General features: G+C 32.7%; 1 long non-coding RNA gene across 2 annotated transcripts in view; it reads left to right on the top strand.

The window, feature by feature from the left end:
- The window catches only part of LOC307184503, an 86,421-nt gene that overhangs the window by 12,035 nt on the left and 56,471 nt on the right, over positions 1-17,915 (top strand). The window contains exons 2-7 of one of the 2 annotated variants that reach the window (XR_013827731.1): positions 1,394-1,464; positions 2,055-2,253; positions 2,670-2,797; positions 8,494-8,613; positions 10,570-10,726; positions 11,781-11,881. This is a non-coding gene — a long non-coding RNA (uncharacterized lncRNA). The remainder of the gene's footprint in view (positions 1-1,393; positions 1,465-2,054; positions 2,254-2,669; positions 2,798-8,493; positions 8,614-10,569; positions 10,727-11,780; positions 11,882-17,915) is intronic. The other variant, XR_013827730.1, reaches the window with a different exon arrangement.

Here is a 17,915-nt window from a genome sequence, read left to right as displayed (position 1 = left end):
AATAATGAGCAAGTAAAACAGTCTTTATTCAAAAGAGACATGATTATGTACCTTAAACGATATTAAAGAACCACAAAAAAACAACTAAAAAAAATAAGCGGATTTGGGGCCAAAACAATCTTAGCAAAATAATAATAGGGAAACTTATACTAATCTTATTTCAAAACTTACCATAGAGCTATAGTAAGCAAGAAAATGTAGAAATCATACATAGATAAACAGATCAATGGAATAAGTTTCATGGAGGGATCAATTAACTCAAAAAGTAAATGATAATTTTTATAGCATATGATGTGGGAAAATTTTAAAAATCCGTATTAAAACAAGGGAAATGTTAACCCCTCCTCACACCACAGAGAAAAACATTAATTTGAGATAGAGAGTAGACCTATATATAAAAGTAAAACTAAAAATTTACAAGAAAACAAAGGAGCAAAGCTTTGAGACTCTGGGATAGGCAAAGAAAAAATAAAACTATAAGTTCAACATTAGTTTTAAAATATATATATCTTAAAAAAACAGGCAATGTTACAAATATGAAAAAGTAAGCCACAGACTGGCAGAAAATATCATAATATATTATATATATATATCTGACCAAGGACTCAAACCAGAATCAGTATAGAATTCATACAGTTCAATAGTAAGAATGAAAAAAACTCCACCTGAACAGTTAAAATATAGGCAAAATATTTGAATAGATAACTTACAAAGGAAGAGGTTCCAAATGGAACATAAGCCCATGAAATGACGCTTAATATTATTAAGCTGATGGAAGTATACATGAAACAGTCATTTTGGAAAACAGTTTGACAGATTTTTATAAAGTTATATACACTTACCATTTGATTCTGAAATTCTATATATTTACCCAAGAGAAAGGAAAATATGTCTGCATGGAGGCTTCTATGTGAATTTTTGTGGGCATATTTGAAACAGCCAGAATTGGGGAAAAAAAAAGAACAAACATTCATCAATACATAAATGGATAAAAAATGTGGAATACCATTCTGCAATAAAAAGGAATCAGTTACTGTCACATGCAAAATATGAATTAATCTCAACTCATTATGTTGAGTAGAAGAGCCAGGCACAGAAAGACACACTGTCTATTATTCAATTATATGAAGTTCTCTGACAGATAAAACTAGTTATGATGCTGGCAGTCGGAACAGTGATTAACTGTGTTGGGGTGTGGCCTACTGACAATAAAACAATTATGAAAGAACTTTTTGGGGGTACAGGAAATGTATTTCTTAATCAGGTGCTGGTTGCATTGATTTGTATATTTGTCAAAGCTTATCAAACTATATATTAAGAATGTGCATTTTACTTTATGTGAATTTATACATAACCATTTAAAAAATGAAGTTTATTATTTCTGTCTTACCAGAAAGGACATGCAAGGAGGACTCTAGATGATCACAGATAAAGTTTCAAGTCTACCTGTGTGCTATGAGGAAGGTAGGACTATTTATAAACTGTAATATTACTGTAAAGGTATGTGGCAGTAATTATATCTCCTTATGAACACATTTCAGAGAAATGAAGGCCAGTGTTTATAGTGATAAAAAATACTTAGTATCCATAGTTTTCTCCCCAAACTAAGAACAGCTATTTATATTAGTGGATAATCTTTATATTTCATCTTTGTTTTGAAATATCCTGACGGTAAATCAGTTAGGGTGTTAATGTACTAATGTGGTAGGAGCTTGATATACTTTGGGAAATATTGGTTAGGTGGTTAACACATTTTTTTTAGTTTGCCGAAGTTTTTTTATGTGAGTTTTTGAAAAAACATTAGATTTTGTCCAGTAGCTTCATTGTCAAAGAAAAGTAATTAATAAAATTTAACTATCCCTTTTTCAAAATAGAATCGCTCTCCACACAGGCCAATCCATGAATTTCTGTGAGGTCTCACTGAAAGTATTCTGAAAGCTACCCAACAGTATCCCTGTATAAATATGCAAAAAGATATATTTGATTGAGAGGATGACTGTGTGAACTTAAGGTACAAATAGTCAATAAATCTAAGTGTTTTTATTTTTTTCCAGAGTTTCGTGAGCAGAACAGTGTCCTTGGATGGTTAAAATTGCTGTGAGAAACTAAGGCCAAAGAATAGTTTTTGAAATTGATCCTATCATACGTCTTATCCATTGCTTACTGTCACGGAGCTGAACACAAGAACCAGGAGTATTCATTCCTGTTCACCAAGGTGGAAACCACAAGCAATGACGGCCCACATGCTATCAGGTATTCTCAACTGCAAAAATGAGCTCTCGGTCAATACCTACCAAATCAATGAGGTGTGTGCCAGGACCATCAGAGGCAACGAATTGCTAGGCCCAAGGAAAAACGGATATTGAAAATAAGTTCAATGAATTTGTTCAGAGATTTAAATTGTGGTATCACGTCAACAAAGAAAAGAATTGGCACTTAAGAGAAGAATTTATTGAAGATCTTATGAAAAATATAATTACTGAAGTTTTAAAATATCAATAGTTGGGTTAAGTAGTAGAATGCATAGAGCTGAACAAAAATTAATGATGTGAAAAATTAGAGGGGAGAATTTTCCCGGAACACAACACACTGGGATAAAATGGAAAGTAAATAGGAAAAGGAAAGAGAGGTGAAGAATAGTTACAGAGGTGCTAACTTCTCTCTGGCAGAGTTTTGGAAAATAAAGGTAAAGAGAGTGATGCAGTTATTGAAGACATGAAAGCTGAGAGTTTCACACAATGAAAGAAGATGGGATCATGAGATTAAAAGACCCCATTGAGCACCAATTACGTTAAAGGTAAAACTACACATTTCAAAACATTCTGATAATTTTTTTAAAGACAGGGAGAAAATCCTAAAAGCTAGCAGAGTAAAGACATAAATTACCTACAGAGCAGTAAGAATAAGGTTGACTTTAGAATTAGTATCATCAGTATTTGGGTTTAAAGAACAGAGAGCATCTTCTAAAAAAGTATTGAAGAAAAATTTTGATTTTATAAATTCCATTGTCAGACAGTTGTTTTGCACTGCACAATTTGAATGGTTAATAAAATTCTAAGTAATATATTTAGCAAATATATCTACAGCAGACTATCCCTGAAAGACTCTGGAAAATGTATTCCATTGAGCATGAATAAACGAATCCAAAAGGAAGAAAACAAATACAAAAGGCAATCTGAAGCAAATAAATTAATGAACTCATTTTTGTACAAATAAGCATTTAAGAGAATACATTTTTATACTAATCTAGAAGCAAAATGTGGACAGTATGGAGGGGTAGAAGAAAGTAAAATTTTGATGAGGTACTTGCCTTGAGAGGATAATAGGCTTAGAAGTGTATTAGCATGATTAAGTTTGGCTGAGAGTAAAAGAAATTCAAAACTGCAATGGCTTAAACAAGGGCAATATTTATTTTTCTCACGTGGAAGCCCACAGTTAGACAGTTCAGGCTGTTGGGATGGCTCTGCTCTACGGCTTCCCCAGGGAGCTAGTTTCCTTTTTTGCCACCACCTGCTATCCAGCATTCCCAGTTCACCTCATGGTTTAAGGTGTTGGTTCTAGTCCCAAATATCCACCAGTATTACATCCAGCAAGAATTAGAAAAGGGGAAAAAAAAGGGATGGGGGCATAGGATATTTGCCAGTTGTCTTTTAATGAAGCTGATGCAAGATGCTTTGGCTTCACTCTGGCAAGACTTTAGTCAAATGACTCAGCAACAACAGACCTGCCTTGTCATGGTCTTTGGGTGACTATTTACCCTTCTAAAAATCAGAGGGTACATTACTAAGGAGGAGAAGAACAGTTATCACAAAACCAACAGCTCTCTCTACCACAGTGTAAGTGCCAAGCAAGAGAAGGAAAAAATAGAATAAAGAAAAGTAGTTAATCTAATGGGAGACCTGAACACAGAGACAGGGAACAGCGGCAACAAAAAGCATGATAAATAAAAAACACAGACTATGAAAAGTTCCCCATGGACATGTCTAAGTTTTTAATATTACTTGTTTTTCCTTCAGCATTTAGCATTGTTTACTTCCGCGTATTGGTATCTTCACATGAATCTAAGGACTGTATTTTCAATTCTCTCTATTAAACTGTGATCACTTTGGGATCAGTATTAATATTTTATTATTCTTATCATTTCTTTAACAGAGTAGGCCCCCAGTAAACACTCGTTTAATGATTATTAGAACAGGTAAGTGTCAGAGACATCAGGCTTAAGAAGGATAGCTCTCACTGATTCCTTAGAAATTGGCAGAGAGGAGCCTATGCCATTTAAGCTGCTTTAGCCTCTGCAGGGCCTGTTCCTCAAAGCAGAAATTTTAAAAATTTATAGTCCAACGGGTAAATAGGTTATTTGATCTAGATTATAAAGTAGATGCTGGCCATAAATAGGAAAAAAAGCTGTTGCATTCTTTGTCTTCAGGAATGTAGATAAATCATTGATTTTTTTTCTTACATACCCTGAATCTAGGCCCTCATGGCTTTTCTCATTAGACATTGCAAATGCAATTTAATTATTCTTGGAAAGGAAATTATAATTTTAGAGGTAAAATGAGGAATAGAGTTTTGAATAACTACAATTTCTAGTGAATTAAATCAATGTAATGAATGATGAACCAGCTCTGCACATTTTTACAGTAAATTCCCTATAATGTTTATGTGTTTATGTGAGTGAACGTGTGTGTGTACACGTATCTGTGTGTGTGTGGGGGTGCACGTTCCCATGCACATATAATCTCTGCTCTAGAGAAAAAGTATATCCCAGATTTTTATGAAGAAATAAAGGCTTATGTCTTCTTATTTCTGTCAAGGTAGTAATAACATATTTCTAATAAACACAGGGTATATCCTTCAGTAATACTGTTGAAGGTACTGCAGTTGCTGGTTTCAATTAGGAATGATACTGAGCCTTTGTTATCAGGAACATACAGAAACCCTGAATGTACAAAGGACAGGACAGCCTAGGCATAGTTGTATTGATAGATAGTTCAAGTAGTTAGAGCACACAGAAAATAGAAGGAAAAGGAAAGACATAGGGTTTGTTTTGGAGGTTGTGAGTTTGTCACGAGTTTTACAGTGATTTCAAGAGTTAATATATCTGTCAAACTCAATGAATTGTACGACTTAAATGGGTGCAGTTTATTGGCCTTTAATTATTCCTCAATAAAGTTTAGAAAAGTAAAATAAACCTTTTACTATCCCAGAAAAAAGCCTTCCTTGGATTACATAATAAAATCATAGAAAAACTAGAGACTTCCCACTTATTAGATCTAAACTGGGAACAAGGTGTTAATAATGGGGTGGGGAACAGTGGAATCTGCTGGTGTTTGCAGCAGGAGGGAGCCAGCACATCTCTTATATGGCCACATCAGAATTTAAATCGAGCATTATCCAGGCCACTTTTCTTATTTTGTAACACGAGAATAGAAAATACTCAGACATGTGCCTGTCATCTCCATGAGGCTTATTTCTCTTTAATATAATACAAATTAAAATATTCAAGCAGTTGTTCTCTCATTTCTATTTCACCTTCTCTCCTCCTCTTCCTGTACCATATTCCTTTCCTGTATGTCCTCCTCTTCCCTTCCATTCTATACAAATTCACTTTTTAACATACATAAACAAATAGATTTAGAAATAATTATGATTATAATTATGATTATGTTATATGTGTAATGTGCTTAAATTCCCTGGCTATGCCTACTGAGAACTCCTAGAACCAATGATTATACTGAACATTCAAATCTATATTTCTACTTACCATCCTCTGCTAAACTCAACCATTATTCCTTGTAGAAACGTCTAATTCCAGGACTGCAGTAGAAATGAATCTGGAATATCTTGTTGTGTCGGAAAGAAAAAAAAAGTTTGTTGGAAAGAAAAAGAAAGTTCAAAGAACAGTCTCATTATGTCAAAATGCAGAAAAACTCCTTTAAAGGGGAACCTCCCTGGCTAAATGGGTACAATTTAAGCATCAAAGTAAATAATGGTAGTAATGGGTTAAATCCCATTGAATAAAATAGGAATTGAGGATTCCATACAGAAATAAATATTTATGGTGAGGTTGCCATAACAAAATACTGCATACCCAGTGGCTTACATAAAATAAGTTTATTTTCTAACAATTCTGGAAGCTAAAATTTCAAGATTAAGGTATTAGAAAGGTTGGTTTCTTCTGAGGCCTCTCTTCTTGGCTTGTAGATGCTACTCTTCTTGTGTCTTCAAGTGGTCTTCCCTCTGTGCAATGTCTGTGTACTAATCTCCTCTTATGAAGACACCAGTAATATTGGATTGGGACTGACATATACAACCACATTTTAACTTAACTACCTCTTTAAAGACCCTATCCACAAATATAGTCACATTATAAGATACTGAAAGTTAGGACTTCAACATATGAATTTTGGGAGAACACAATTCAGCCCATAACAAGTAAGATGGAAGACTCTTTAGCAGGGATAACCTTCACATGGTCTTTACATGGTCTTCCTGTAAGGACACCAGTCATACCCTAATCCAATATGAGCTCATATTAACTTAACGGCAATGTCCTGTTTCCAAATAAGGTCATATTTGATAATCCAGGTGGACATGAATTTTTGGAGAACCCTGTTCAACTCTTTAAAAAGACTTTCCATTGAAATTCAGGGCTATGTTTTTCCATTGGCTTTGCTTATGCTAAAAAATATAGACAGTATTTTTTAAATTAATTAAAGGCAATAGTGAACTGCTCTATAGAAGAGGATTTCAACATTAATCTCGTGTTCCACTCTCAAATACTCATTTTTCAATATTAATAACTATAGCTAAAGTTTATAATATTCCAATAATTTATAAAGAAATAATTATTTCTGTAATTTACCATACATATTTCTTTGTTTTATTATATATTTGTGAAGGTTTTTTCAAATTTCTATGTATTCCTATGGTTCTTGATACTAATGTCCTCTATACAATAATGGATTAATATTACTAGATTCCTGTATTCTATAACTTTTGGCCAAGGTAATAATAACACATTGTTATATAAAATGGTATAGAATATTATTTTTCATCAAGGTTCTTTGTATATGAAAATAAGAAATAGCTAAATCTAAAATTTTTCATTAATTTTAAAGTAATAAGGTTAATTCTTTTACTATGATTAATTATTTTAGCAACTCATTTCATTTTTCACAACACAATTCTTAGACATGCTCATTTTGAAATAAGTCCTAGGTATATTTTTGGTTTTTAAACATAATTAGGTAGTCTATATTATATATAGATAATATTTCTATGTTTTAGGATTATTTATGTCATTAAATTATTTATCAAGGCAAAATACATTTAGGAAACAATGAAAAATAAAAATGTGCTCTTTCAAGCAAAATGAGGTGTTTATGTAAGCTAGAGTAAAATTTATTATGTAGTTAATAGCACATGTTCTACCCAATAGATGCCACCAAAGTTCAGAACTAATCAGTGGAAACATAGACAAACTGTTTAGAGGTATATTTTCCTTTTGTACTGATATTTTTAAAGTTATAGTGTATAAAACAACAACACATTTGTTTAGTTTTTACTAAATATCAAATGAGTGGTGATTATTTACTCAAATTGACTGGTGAACAATGAAAGAAAAAAGCTGATTAGTGAATGCTTTATTTTTCAGAAAACCATTCTGACATAGCAGAAAAACAGTAATTTACACCATACTAATTACGAAAATTTTGACAACATAATACACAAAGTAATTGGAGGCAGTTTGCCATTCATTATGGAGAAGCACATATTTGATTTATCAATATATCATCTAATTATGCATGCATTCACACCCTCTCTCATTGAAAATTATTTTCCTAATTTCATTTTCTTGTTTATTGAATTAGATTCCAGTGAATATTTAGTAACTCTGAATGACATACTATATATTTTATTTTTATAATGAACCACTTTATCAACCACATAATTAGTTGGGAATATAGCCTAAAGAATAATTTTAGGATGGTCATTTAATTTTTTATTCCTAAGACTCTAGGCAAATTTACGTTTCTCAGCACAACTTGCTCTTAAATTTCTTATTTCTTTTAAATTAAGAAGATATTGGTTATGTATATTATAATGTTCCTTGATATAGCTTCTATGCTTCAAAAATTACTCTGCTATATGCCTCTGCTAAATAAGTTATCCACAAAACTTCAGAAACATGCAATAAATTCAGAGTTTACAAAATATTAGGGTTAGGGTTTTGAGAAGGTTTTCTATTGTTTTTAAGCTGAAATGTTACAAATGAAACTCTTATTATAAAATCTGGAAGGAAAGTATTCATGTTCCAAAGAGGCCTCTCTTAAGACAATACTGCATATAAACTGCAGACTTTAGTTTCAGTTGTCCAATGCAGGAATACATAGATAAAATTTCTAAATATAATTTTAATCCTGTGCCAAAATAAGTAGGAAAACAAATCTTAAAATGTGATCAAATTAAATTTTTGTTATGTTTCAAAAGGAACTCTTTCATACAGAAAGAAAACTATTCCATGCACAGCCTCAAAACTCAGTATGTGGGTACTTTCATTCAAGGAAGATGGAATAGATGTACTTTTCCTTATCCTTCTGCTGAGTACAGGTAAAAATCCTGCACGTTACATATAAATCAAACATAAGACAACTTTGGAAATTATTCTTTGGAAATCTTCTCCTAAATATTTGTTTCAGAAAGGCAATGATTTTCTTAAATTTGTATAGTTTATTGATTGATGCTTTTAAAAACCTTAAGATGATTTATTTATAAAATGTTTAGAACACTGAAAACAATCTGAAATTAGACAATACTCAAACAATCTAATTTCCAAACAAGATTTAGTTATAGGTGAAATAAGGATCTGTAATCATGCACTGAACAGTTTTCTCATCATTGATTGAGAGAGTAGTAAACTCAGGTGAAGAGTCATCTATACATTCATTCCCCAAATATTTATACTGTACTGTGTGCCTTTAAAATGCCACTTGTTATGATGAGTGCCAGTACAATGGCAAAGGAGAGAGCAAGAACAAATGCAAAAACTCGAGGTCAAGCTCAAATAGGGTCAAAAGGGATTGAGTCTGAGTGAAATAAGGCATAGGTGGCAGGCGTGAGTGAAATGTTGGAAGAGGTAAGACTGGGCCTAGATTCCCTCAGGCTGTGTCGTGGAAGTCGTGGATCAGGTCTTCCTGAGAGACCAGCTCTTATAAAGGGAAATAGAGTAGTTAATTTCCCCATGGGATGGATTAGGAGTAAAAAATCTGATATACCAGTTGACAGCAGTAAAAACAAAACCTCTTAATCCCCATTAGTTTTAAAACCACATATGAAAGCTTTAGGATTTGGAAATGTAATGGCTGGTGCAAAATTGAGTAAAACTCTGGCCCTGTATAAGGAATTTCTGCCTTTACAGTCCAGCCCCCATTCACACTGGCACCTATTGTTAAGCTACCTCGTGAAGCCGAAATTTAATGTTTTGCAGAAGAGAGTGCCACGTACTGCCCTTTCCAGACTTAGTCACTGAAGGAATAATTTCCTTCCAAGATCTTGAAAAACATATTTATTCTTGCTCCTAGAATAATCAGTTTTCTCAAGGAACTTTGAACAATACACTGCTTTGAAAGATGATTATAGAATGTACAGCATATTTTAAATATTCAGCTGATAGTATGGCTGATAATAACCTTCAAGTTTTTATCATTAATTTTAAATTGTCTATTAGAAAAAAATGCATACTCAGCATAGGTAGGACATCACTACTTTATTTACACATATTTCAAGGTAATATGGAAAAGTCCACTCAAGCTCTCTTTATGGCCAGTTAAGAGAAATGGCATAGTGGATAAAATCATATGGAAAGAGAATACAAAGTAAAAGTGGTGAAATCCTCCACACTAATCACAAACAATACCTTCTATTAAACATTTTCTTTTCATTTAATTCTTGGAAATTTTAAGCTACTCTCAGACAAAATGGTAAGATAAAGCCGTCAGAGACCCTTCTATTCAGGCAAGTAATTTTATTCTAGAAGATTTTAAGTTTCCCCACACAGCATTTAGTTGGTCTTAATTATGGAGTAATATAAATTATTTTTTACATAGTGCAAATTATGTTTTTTTAATTTGAAAAAATATAGAAGTGAAATTGGTAAATACAGTAATTGGTTTAGTAGGAGACTATGTACAACTAAAAGAAAATATTAATTGATTTTGTTTTTTCCATAGTCATATTTTCTCACTATATTATTTATTAATATTAAAACTTGAGAAAAATATAACAAATGCCCTTGAAGTCTTGCCACAAATAATAAAACTTAACTAGATATTTGTTTTAGATGATTATTAAAACTACATTTACTTTGTTGCCCTTCTCTAGTCCAATCCCTTACTTCCCAGCCAAAATTGAAGTTGATTATATTGTATTCAACACTTTTATATTTTTTACTAAATACATATATAACTAGATATAAGATATTTGGTTTTGTTTGTCTTAAATGGTCTACAGTATTTATTGTGGAAGATTGTATGATTATTCCTAATGATCCCCTGTGTTTCCTTTCAGGGAATTATGCATCCACTTCACTCTCCATGTAACTTGCAATGATGCCCTGCACTTTCCTAGCCCACTGAAGTCAGGCTTGACTATATGACCTGCGATCTCCAAGCTGAAACCTTAAATGACATTGCATGATTCTGTTCTTACTCAGTCATAAATCAAGGTAAGGGCTGCTTCTTCAGCCAGGGTCTCAGGATAGAGGACATGTTCCGCAGAATGCCAAGTGGCCTGCAGCTGATGTGTGACATGAATGAGAAATAAACTTTGTTGTTGCAGTGACACTGAGATTTAAGGCTGTTTGTTATTGAAGCATAATGTGGGGAAAGATGATTAATACACCAGTCTTACTCAACTTACCTTTTTTCACTTAAGATAATGTTTTTTGAGTATATTTTGATACATATAGTTTTTGTTCAGGCTGGCAAACTAAGAGTAGCCTTTAATTATTATTAATAAGTTATACAATTTTAATGTGACCTTACCACTTAATTCTTCTTACAAATTTTACCATAAAACAATTTTGAAACTATTTTGTTTCCTCTTTCATCTTAGAATTGTACAAAGTTATTAAACTTTGAAGAAAAACTTACACATACACACTCACACACTCACAAGGATTCAGTCTTAACTGAAGTAATTTTGAAGTCCTGAGATTAATATCCCTAGTCATTGGCATTCCAAATATGGAAATGAATACCTGACATAAATGTTCAAGTAGAATTTTGTAATTTGTTTTTGAATTCTGAATGGTAGGTATGACAGCATTTCCAAAAATTGGGGCAAGCTAGCCAGCATTTTTTCTAAAGAAAGAGTCAGAACTTTTCTATAAGTCAAGAGATATTACCTCACTATCCATAAGACTTGATATTCAAAAGAGAACATGGTTATATTTTATTGATGTAAATTACATGAAATTCAAGGAATGTCAAAGTTTACATTCTGCCACAGAATAATAGTTCAAAATCTAGGACAGACCTCAGCAGACTTTTTCACCAAGTATTTTGGGCTTTGCAGGCCAAGAGGCAAAATTGTCTCAATTACTCAGATTTTCCACTGAAGTATGAGAGCAGTCATGGACAATACATAAAAGAGTGATCATATCTGTGTTGTAATAAAACTTTATGAACATGGAAATAGATTATTCTTTTTTTGATTCTTTTTAACCATTTAAAAATGTAAAAACATTCTTTGTTCATGTACTTTATATACAAAAACAGGTAGGAAGCTGGATTGGACATGTGAGCTGTATTTTGCCAACCCCTGATTGAGAACCTCAAGTGATGAGTGATTCTGCAATAAGGATAAAAGAACTATAACAGTAAGTAATGAGTATTTAAAATCTGTTAATGATACAATCTACACATGAGCTTTGAGGCTGTTGCATTCTCACATGTGAAACCAAGGCACATGACTCTGTCTTTAAGTTTCCCAAATATGGGCATTTACTACTGAATTTCTGACAACTATTTGGAAATCATCTTAGTGTAGCTCTCATAAGAGAAGAGAATGCATGCCCATCTCCACCAAGTCAAAATTTCTACTCTAGGAAACAGTCTGTTATGATTTTCAGAAAAGAGCAGTCATCTCTCAAGTTATTTAATTTGTATCTCTATCTTCCTAAAAGATGCTGTAAGTAAACAAAACTACTCGCCTATCCTATAAATAAATACCGACCACCTCCTTGCCATAGAGAAAATCTCTTTAAGAAAGTTATAGGAATTATGCATACACACTCCATTCTTTGGTATTGGAAGCCACCCATATGTTACCTAGGGGGCAGAGGGTGTGCAGCAGTGTTTGGAAACTAGAAGGCTTATTACATTCTCTTCACGTGAACTTTTATCCCTAAATCTCAATGTGTCAAAATTTTCTTGTCTATTTTTTTGGATACCACTTTCAGTTTGGGGTGTCTAAAGTGTACGCCATTTCTCCTAACTCAGAACCAGCTGTTACAGGAGTTAGTCCTAGGATTTTGCTTAGTTCTTTTTTTGTGTCGTACTTTCCTCAGTATTGGTTTCCTCAAACCAATGTTACCAATATCATCCTTCTAATATTTAAATAAGATCCTACCTATTACAAATTATAATGGATATAATTATTGAGGAAGGGAAATCTTAGGTCTTGCTGTTCTACTTTCTGTTTGTATCCCATAGAGGGTTAGCTGTCTACTCTCCAGTGAGGTATGGTCCTATAGATTCTTTGGGTCCATTTTATAATCTTTACAGAATGAGGAAACTGCCAGTCAAACTATCTGCCATTTATTTATCGATCAATACACAATTGTGTGGTACAGTTGTTCTAAAGTTCTTAGTAGACAGCGAAGAGGTGATGAGTCTAGTATTGATTGGCTCATGTCATAAGTTGTCATGGAAGAAAAGAGTGCTAAAATTATATGTATGGTGTAAATATAGGAGGCACAAAAATATTTTTAATCTTTATCTTTTTTTTTCTGAGTTATTTCCAAATAACGTTCTGAAAAACAGTCCATGTCCTGGCTAAAAAGACCAAGTTATTAAGGCAAATGCAGGAAGGAGATGTGTTTGTGTGATTAAGTATTTTAATAAAACTTTGTAAACTGCAAGTAGGGGGGTATATACAACATGTAAGTAAAGAAATAAGTGGGAAAAATAGAAAAAACTATAATATTTTAAAATCCATGTAACTAATGATTAAAAGGGACAGGCTGGTATAAAAAGAATGTTTCATACTTATTTCTGTCAAGTCACAAGAATTATGAAAAAACCGATTTCTTTAAACTGAAGAAATACTGAAATTAATTTGATAGCTGGCAGCTGTGTTTCCAGCTTGAAAACATTCTTGATATGATCCAGCTGCAAGGAGATATTGCAGGCAGGACTTGATAGATATCTGGTCCATCTTGGTTACCTTGTAGAGCTCCATAAAACCTCCAGTTTTGCTTAGTTGGAAATGCTGCACACTCTTTGTTCCCCCAAGAAAGTCTAGGTAAGTCATAGTACAGTGTGTCTAGTTCCCCAGAGTTACCTCATTACTGATCCCTCCCATCCTGAGTGGACCCAAGCAAAGATAAAACACTGTGGACTTATAACAAGATTATGCCACATCCTATGATTAAAAATAGAAAAAAAATTTGCTCTGACTAGTGTTTTGTGCTTATTAGTAAGTCTGACTTTTCCATGAGGAGATTGTTAATTTTGTTTTTTCCTCAAAGATAATGATTCACTTTTACCAACATCACTTCTGACTCTCAACTGAAGGTAAAATTTCCCTGTAGCTCAATCAAGACGGTGGATCTGAAAGTCCCTGGAAGAAAAGCTTTCTGGATTTGATCTCTGCAACAGTAATGTGCAGAGTAAAAAATACCATATATGTAGCACACAAATAGTGATTTCACTAATTATTTAAGTTGGCACACACCAGTATGCTTTGGAGATTCTCCTCCAACTTATTATTTGCAAACTCTGTTCTCTTATGCCAGATAAAACTTGAATTGTCTCCATCAATTTGAATTCAAATAAAGGCTATCACTTTCTTTCCCTGATAAATATATTTTATCAAATTAGTATTTAATTTTATCATATTTAAATACGGATTTGGTCTTTTAGCAAGATGGGATGTGTCATAAAACAGAGGGGCAAAAAGCAAAGTGCTGGGAAGGATTTTTCATTCCCTGAAAGAAACAATCTAGAGCTCATAATTGGAAGCAGAGGAAAGAAGTGCAAATGTACTATGAAAACTCTCCAACTACTGAAATATCTAAAGCGAAATATTAAAAACATTGTGTAATATGAGTATATATATATACATGTTTTAAATTCTTGCTTGACAAAATCAAAAAGGTTTTATCTTACTATACCTAGTAAGACTGACTTTAACAAACTTAGATTAAACTTGCATTTATTGCATGCAGTGGTTAATGTGGTTGCTTTTTCTTGAGTTTAAGATGTAACTATAGATACTGAGGGCCCAAATAAATACCCTAGGTAACTAGCTGCAATAGAGAACACAGGATTTTTGAAAAGATAGTGTTATTCTTAGTGAATGTGTATATGTGCGTGTTTGATATGAGAGCAAAGATAAGCTCTGTGAGAGAGAATGTTAGCATATACAAGTAGGCACAACTAACTACTAGATACTATTAGAATTGCATCATCATTATAGTCATTGTTTCAAATGAACTCAATCCATGCATCAGCACATATACACCAATGGCATTGCATATAATTTCCTACATGTTTGCTTAATCCTAGTTTTTTATTTTTTATTTTTTAAAAAAATTTTTATTGGAGTATAGTGGCTTTACAATACTATGTTAGTTTCTACTGTACAACAAAGTGAAACAGCTATATATATACATATAGCCCCTCTTTTTGGAATTTCCTTCCCATTTAGGTCGCCACAGAGCATTGAGAAGAGTTCCCTGTGCTATACAGTAGGTTCTCATTAGTTTTATTTTATACATAGTACCAGTAGTGTATATATGTCAATCCCAATCTCCCAATTCATCCCACCCCCGCCCTTTCCCCCTTGGTTAACTAATATACTTTCTATCAATAATTTCATGGGCTAACATTAGAGGAAATAATGCATGCATATATGTCTGTTGTTGTAATGGATGTTATTTGTTTTCTGGTCAACACACACCTGCCCAATTTATCCCTCATTTTTCCCATATTCTGACAATCGCTTTCTTCCCAGCTCTAACCATATGAGTCCTGAATAACCCTCTGTTCTTACATGATAGTGACACTGGGTATGACTGATTACATCATCTTTTCCTTGATTTTTTTGCCAAATAGGAGGCAAAAGTTTTAAAATATCAACTTCTGAACCTGTTGGAAATCCTATCACTCCATGAGAAGAAAGCTTCTCTGTTAGTCAAGAGAATGATGTCTGAATGCTGAGGTCATGACAGAATTCAAGTCCCCATTTCTGGTTAATATTGAGTCACAGCGGCAACACCACCCTCCCTGGTGTTAGGTTTATCATCCCCTTCATCAGTTGTATAATGTAACATTATTTTCTGTGGTCCAAATTGGTCTGAATAGAATTTCAATAACTTAAAAATAAACTAATATGCTTTTTTCAGGGCCAGATGCTGAATAAAATGCGTGTTGACCTGTGGGGACCAAGTATTCTTTCTGTAACAAAGAGTGAGAAGATTTTTATTTGGGGGACTTATAAGAACAACAAGAAAATACAATTAGAACAATTGAGGCACTATAGGGAATTAGTGAAAAACTTAATTTTAGATAATATAAACAAAAAACCCCAAAATATTCAGGCACAGACAGAGTATCTCAGGTATAGATTATCTAACATATTTTATTAGATTATTTGTTCATCTAAGAAATAGATATTGAGACCTACTAAAGATGTATTGACATAAAATGGTCTTGTTATGTTCAAGGAACCTCCCATAGGTCAGTGGAAATGGAGTAGGTTAAGAAGGGGTGTCAACAAACAGGGATAAAAAACAGAACTAAACTTTATGTCATATTAAGTGAATCTTGTAGGCTGTGAAAGTGTAAAGGCCAAAATACTTCATCTTCATCATCTTCATTAACTTCCTTGATATTCCATCTACCCCTGTGTTCATACTAGAGTCATTAACTGTGTCAAATATTTTACTTACTTTATCTCAAGTATTCTTCACAACAACCCGAGAGGGGATATTATTCTTCCCACTCTAAAAACAATTAAGCAGTGGTTATGTAACAAGCTGAGAGTCACACAGCTAGGCATTGGAAAACATGGGTTTAAAATCCAGGAACTTTTTCCTACAAAAAATTCTTGGTTTATTAATATTGTCACTTAAAAGTAAATGTAATTTAGTTTAATTAGCTTCTCTCTTCAATCTTTTCCCCACTTTTTCCTCCACACACTTCAAAAAGTAACCTACACTTCTTTATTGCTTATTTTCTGTTCAACCATTTTACTCATTGATAGAATAACACTTTACTTATTTTGCTAGCACGCATATCTATCACTCTTTGCCCCTAAATTCATTCTCTATTAAAAGTAATCCATTTGTGTTATAAAAATTATAAATGAATCAATCACTAGATATATTTCACTGAATTTCCTATTATTTATATTTATGCTTATTAATTCCATACTTGACTGTTTGCTTCTGAAAATAGGAACCAAGTAATCAGAGATTACCTTTAGGTTGATTACTGAACCATTTATAAAGTTAGAAAAATCATGTCATGAAAATTCAAGAGTGTTAGCATGACAAAGATGTGAATGTGTTCTACCAGTAGCCCCTGTAAATGCCTGTAAATCCTCTCTGTGCTTGAGCTGGGAGAGTCATTATAGTTCTCCTTACCATGGATAAGGAGAAGATACTGCCATTAAAGTTACATATATATATATGTAATATATATATTATATAGTAGATTTAATATATATTAATATATAATATATATTATGTTAGTTATACATATATAATATATATATATATAAAATGAGACACTGGCCTGCAGAAGGAGGGAAAACAGATCAAATCAAGAAACTAGACCTCAGAACCAATGTGAAAAAATGAAGTCATAGAGAACAGGACTCACCAACCATCTCAAGACATGAAACCAGGTGAACATGAGTGCTAACATAAAATACCTAGTAACGTAACCCTAAAGGAACTGCAGAGATGCATGTATTCTGTAAGGTAGGAGTTAGTGGAGAAGATCAGATAGGACCCATTATTTTCATCTTTACCCAAAACAGACCAAAAAAAAAAAAAAAAACTACAATCTCATCTATACTACACATAAAACAATAACAAAAACAAAAACAGCTAAATGAAACACAAAACATAGCTTAAAAGTATATAAAATACTCTGTGTAGAGAGGACAATAGAAGAAATTTTTTAAAAAAAGAAAATAATTTTTGTAAGAGTAGAACGTCACCCACATTCTTACGGGATTTTTTTTCCTTGAGGAGTGATGACCAAATGACCAAGGATAAATTCAGTTTTTTGTTAAGTTACAGTTTAAAAGAAGCCCAAATTTGTTATATTGTTCGAGTTTACTCAGACGGACCAATTTAAATCACACTGTAGTCTTTTCATTCTGTATTAAAATATGTGTGTGTGTGTGTGTGTGTGTGTGTGTAAACTGAATACGGTTTAATCTGTTTAATGTATAACAGAGAAAATGAAATACAATTTTTGTAGGCAAAATATAGTAATGAAAAAAAGCATGAGATTCCAATACCTATTACCAACTTTTCATTTTCACAGCACTGGAAATACTATATCAAAATGATTAAATTATATTTTAAGGAATATAATTAGAATAAGAAGATTATTATATTTAATAATTAATTTTCTTCACATAGACAAAAAGTTTTGACCACAGTAAGTATCATT

This window comes from Stenella coeruleoalba (assembly GCF_951394435.1).
Source record: "Stenella coeruleoalba genome assembly, chromosome: 3".
Lineage (NCBI taxonomy): Eukaryota > Metazoa > Chordata > Mammalia > Artiodactyla > Delphinidae > Stenella > Stenella coeruleoalba.
Note: the sequence above shows the minus strand (reverse complement) of the source record. Positions and strands in the feature narration are given on the sequence as shown.